General features: G+C 42.4%; 1 pseudogene; it reads right to left on the minus strand.

Annotated features, from left to right (window-relative positions):
* Positions 1 to 948: 948 nt before the first annotated feature.
* LOC142101821 (polyadenylate-binding protein 1-A-like) lies at positions 949 to 3,868 on the minus strand (annotated as a pseudogene).
* Between the last annotated feature and the right edge of the window lie 2,010 nt (positions 3,869 to 5,878).

The following is a 5,878-nucleotide window of genomic DNA, read 5'->3' on the forward strand; positions in this document are numbered from 1 at the left end:
TAAGAAATGTCACTTTGCATTGAACTCGCAGCAGTTTTGAGTAAACCACTGGTGATTTAGTGGTTTAAAAACTGCCCATTGATGAATATTGGTGACAGTTTGAGTTTACACCTTCCAAATTACTAGATAGTAAATCCAACACGGTGGAGGGCAAAATTCTGGCAGTGTGAAGCAATTTAAAAGCCGGCCACAAAATGGCAGGTTGATAAACAGTGGTTCTTCACCTCTGGGTCTCCATGACCCTCAGTTTGCATACTGAGAGGGAGATTCAATTCAGAGCGAGTGGCCTTGGTCGTCATTTTTCTGCACCTAATGTTGGGATAGCTATTCAATTACAAAACCTGTGATGCTTGTTGTGAATGAAAATAGAGCTTGATTTAATACATTTTTGATTAAAATTAGCAACATCGAACCCTTTTTTCAGTTGCTCTGAACGTTGCAGGTTCCATCATTGAATATCTTTTCGGGCATTCTAGACAGATAAATGGCATGCGAGTACAGCTGACATTGAATGTATGAATCTCCTACTGAATGTAAACTACACACACATATGCCAGAGCAGAGGGAACAAGCTGTGAGCTATGTGAGCTAGAAAAGCAAGCTCGCTGAGTAACAGAAAGGGACCCCATGCTTGTGGTCTCCTTTTTATAGTGGAAACTAATCCAGGCTGTCTAGACCTGGGGCTTTTTGAGGAGAAAGAGAGGACATGCTGCTCATTAATTTATTTATTTTAATTACAACATGCAGCATGTGACTATAAGCAGTATGTGTTTTTTGTTTTTGCTTTTGTTTTATGTTTACATTTATATTAAATCAAGAATCGTCTGCGTTGATGTGTTTGCAACACGCTGTCCTGACCCAACACGTGGGATTTGTGATAACGCTGGTCTCATTGTGCTGAAAGTTGGTGGTCTTGGAGCAGCAGTTTGAATGGCTCCCAGCATATGTCTAACTTAAACGCAGTCTTTCATCATTAATACCATCGCCAAGATTTTTAACATAGAGATTGACACCCTGATATCTGGTGATTCTGTCCTGCTTCATTTGTCTGTCTTTCAACCTTCTTCTGGGCTCGACCTACATAGATGGTCTTGCCATTCATAACCTTGCCGTTCATATCATCCACAGCATTTTGCACATCCTCATTTCTCTCAGAGCTGGCAAAGCTAAATCCTTTAGACTTCTCACTTTTATCAGTCAAAATTTTAACACTAAGAGCAGGTCCATATTTGCCAAACATTTCCTTAAGCCGTTAATCATTCATGCCTTCCCCAAAGTTTTTGACATAGACATTAGTGAACTCTTTAGCTCTGGGTCCAAGTTCAGCTTGCAATCATTTAAGAGCATGCCGTCCAGTTTATCAATGACCCTCTCTGCAGCTTTCTGTGTCTCAAAATGTACCAATCTATAGCCTTTTGTTCCATGTTCATCACACACGACCTTACAAGACAGGATATTGTCAAAAGCAGAGAATGTATCATACAAAGCTTTGTTATCAATGGATTTGTCAAGGTTTAAAGAAAATATTGCCAACACCACTCTTTCGCAGAGACGGGACACGCTGAGACCACATAATGCATAAAGGCTTGCCCTTTATGACATCAAAATTCATTGTATCCACTGCGCGCTCAGCATCAGCTTGCTGCTGAAAGGTGATATGAGTATATCCAAGAGACCAGGCTCCAAGCACACACTCACACACAGCACTAACAGACGGGAAGAGGAGAAAAGGCCGCAGCCCTTCGGCGCTCTATTTATGTTTATGTGTATTTACAGTATATGGTTTTTACACAAGTGACAATTGCCTCCATTCAGTCCACAGATGCAGTTGATTCACTATTTTAAGCCAGTCCCAAACACAGTAATTTGACCCACATAGCACAGTATGCATTGCACACAGTATTCTGACTAATTTTCAACCATCTGATATGCTGTCAGGAGCCGCGGCGGCCGCGGGCACTGCCACGACTCACTTCCTCTAGCTCTGATGCCCTGGCTATCTCCATGATGACCGGGATGTCACATCCTGTTTCTTGGTCCCGACCGTTGCCAACGGTCAGATGCCAAAATTACTACTATCGCTTCCCGGAAACTCAGAGCAGCTGGGTGCGCGCGCTACAGCCTGCGGGCTAATTAGGCTTCATTATTTAATTAGTTCTGGCCTGTGTGTGATTACAGGGCAAAGCCCTGATTGACTGGTTCCAGTATTTAGGACAGGGAATACTTAGCCTCCCTGCCGGTTATAGCGTCCAGTCTGCACTGTTGCTGACCTGCTCTAGATCCCCGTGTTGTTGATTTGCCGTTGTGACCCTCTGCCTGTACTTTGGACCTTGCCTGCTTGCCTGTGACCCTGACACTTTGGCCTGTATCCTGGACTCCGCAGTTTTGCCTGTGACCCTGACCCTTGGCGTGGTATCTGACTATTCTACCTTGCTTGTGACCCTTGACCTCGGCTAACATCTGACCATCTGCTACCTTCTACTCAGCCTCCTGGCCTGCCGCTGTGGTTCTGTATAACAAACTTACACTACGTGTAAGTCTTGGGGGCATCCGAGTACCTGTGAGCGCATAAAGCTCTACGGGAAAGATGAAGACCTCCACCAACTAGTTCTGTAAGCTCGTTAACAGACCAGCAGCCTAACATATGCATAATATGATTCTTAAAAAGTGCTATAATGAGGCAGAAAAATATATTGCAGGGCATTGCTATATTATGTAATATTGTATATACAGTTATATAATTACTATACATTTTTGTGTTTCCTGTTATCAGTATAACACGCTAGATTAACAAAACCACCCAGTGTTAAAGGAAGACTTAACGTATGTTAAATTTGTAACTGCCAACAGAAAAGCTAAGAATAAAGTTATTCATACATTTTGCTTTGTGTTCAGATACTTCAGATTTGTTTACTTCTCTGTGATTTGTTTCATAATTAAGTGAATTTCTGTAGTTTTTTCACAGAACAGAATTATTTCGCATTGACATTTTAAAAGGGCAGTTAGTGACATTTCAAATAAGATATATAGTGGTATGTTTAATCATTTTAAGTGAGATTGCAGAAAACATTGTCTTTCCACTGTTTTCCTGTGAATGTTGTCATTAATACCAGCAGGATATTTTTAGTTTGGGTTATCTCTATTAAAATAATAATAGAGCATATAAGAAATCCTTGTATTATTTACATAACTTATATTTCAAAAATCTTATACTTTTGGTTTTGCGTTGAAATGTATAACTAAGAGCTATAGGACCCAGGCTAGAACCTGAAGCACCCATGTTGTAATTCACCATTGGAAATGAAATAGCTCAAACATGTGTAGGATTATAATAAGGGCATAATACCAAATACATATTAAAGACAATTATAAAGCTGAAATATAATTTTATTCTAAAGAACAGAACATTTGCTAAGTGTCTTGGCCATAAAGATGATATATAAGATTAAATGTGCTATGTTCAGAATGATAAATGGCAAATATATGTCTAAAACATATTTGGCAAGTAACTAATGTAAACATTCAAATGGAGACAGGTTGCAACAGGTGCCTAGGAGGACAAAGTCACACAAATTGCATTCCCCTCTTCCAACACCCCAGCTACTCACCTGGTCCCTAGGGACCACCACGAGACACACAGCGCTCTTCTCAACAACACTTCTGGAACCACACCTCGTGTCTGCTCACCCCAGTGCCTCCGCCATTGCTGGAGCAAGGCCCTTGGTTCCTAAAGGGAAAGGATACCAAAATGAGACAGGTTATAGGCAAACAACGCTAACAATTTGGTGTGTTACCTGCCAGTGACCAGCTCACCAGTGGTCAATTCTTCTACTCTGTGAGCGGACTGATCCTGCCACTGGTCATCCATCCTGGGCCACCCGTATCTGCCGCTACCCAGTCGCTACACAGGCCTCTGCCTGATGCCTTTACCCCGGCTTTTAAGCCCGCCTCTCTGTGGATCAGGACTTTGGGTGCCCTTCCAGAACAGATAGAAGAGCACTGTATGCCACTCTAACAGCCTAATACCTACACTCACTATGGACCAGATGCCCCACTACTACAAGAGCCAAGTGCTCTCCTAAACTATCTAGGACCTAGTGTCCTCTTATCTACATAGGGCCTAGCACCCACTACCCAAACTATCAAGAGCCTAGCACCCCTCTAACTATGCAGGGTGGACTACCCTCTTGAAGCTAGGGCTTAACACCCTGTTAACCTATCAGGGCCTTCTACCTTCCTATAACGCAGGCCTGATGCCCTGCAAATATTACCTATAAGGGCCTTGTGCCCAAACACTACTTATAAGGGCCTTTCGCCCAGTCTAAACTATAGGCTTTGTGCCCCTTTGCCAATCTATGGGCCTTATGCCCAACCTTAACATTGGGCCTTGTGCTCCCTCACCAAACTAACTATAGGTCCTTGTGCCCTGCTAGACTATATGGACCTTGTGCCCACTCCCTAAACTAACTATAGGACCTTGTGCCCTGTTACACTATTGGGCCTTGTGCCCATCTAAACTAAAGGGGTTGCCTACACCAATAATCCTTCCTATCCCCTAATGGGCCAGGGCCTTGTGCCTCCTACTTGCCACAGAACTAGTGCCCAAACTGTGCTCTCGGGACTTGTGCCCATCCTGCAGGAGTATTTTATACCTACCTGCTCAACGCAGGATACTCAACTTGACCCAGCGTCTTCTGGTCTTTGCCTGTTCGGCGCGTTGGTCTCTGCTGTCTTCTTGGCGGGGGCACTCTTAGAAGAGCTCACCAGCGATGATGTCTTCTGTTGTTTGATCCCAGCGTCTTCTTCCATTGTATTTGCGTGGTAGGGTAGCTCTTCGTCCTTACAAGGGGTCCCTGCCACTTCCACCATTGTCCTCTTCTTTCTTTCTTCTGGACGTCCGATGACGTCCTCTCTTCTGGGCTCTACTGCCGTATTACACCCATGTCAAGCAGCGACTCCGCAATGCCTCTTGATGATCTGATTGGGTCCCTGAGGCACCAGTAACTTAAACAGCCAGAGGAGAACCAGAATTGGCTCACCGTATCAGTCGCTGATTGGCCAACAGGGGAGAGTGAGCCCTGAATATTTTTTTGCACGCAAGGAAAATACGGGCTGCTTTCTCATGCAGCACACAAATATTTGATAGATTTATTTTACATTGAAATTAAAGATGATCTAGGACATGCTGTATCCCAACTACAAATCTGACCCTACATTTTAAGTTTATACCCCCCTCCAATGCATCATGGTTTGTCAAGGTGCAAATTTGCTCCTTTTCTTTGCTTTGCTCGTAACTCTAAATCAGGTCCTTAATTGTTAGTGGTGAACAAAACAGCAATATTAATACAAAATTTGAAACCAGCAAAAAGCACTTTATGCATTACTATGTTCAGCTGTAAGAACTTGTAGGATGTAGGAGGGTTGTGGGAAAATGTTAATTCATTTTCATTCATTTTTCTGAATACATGCAGCACATTTCACTGCTGCCCACTATTTAAATAATATTATAAAATAATAAAAAAAAAATTGACATTTTAACAATTTTTTAAAATTTGTAAAGTGAACACCACATCTTGCGCTCATCGTTCAAATTAAATGTAACACTTTAAGCTTGAATGCATCCGAAGCAGTTCGCCCATATGTAACTAAACCATTTCTACTCTACCTCTACGCCTCCCCTTTGACATACAACTGATAATTTAAAATGGTCATTGTTTTTTTAATATCAGTCTTAATATACATAAATACATAAGAAAAAATATAATGTGATAAAATTATGAAATGATGATTCTGCCACCATAGACTCAGGCCAATGTAGGCTTTACACAAATCCAGCCCTCGTGGCTAATACTGTCCAGGAGAGTGTCCGGGAGACTTC

This window comes from Mixophyes fleayi, chromosome 9, assembly GCF_038048845.1.
Source record: "Mixophyes fleayi isolate aMixFle1 chromosome 9, aMixFle1.hap1, whole genome shotgun sequence".
Lineage (NCBI taxonomy): Eukaryota > Metazoa > Chordata > Amphibia > Anura > Limnodynastidae > Mixophyes > Mixophyes fleayi.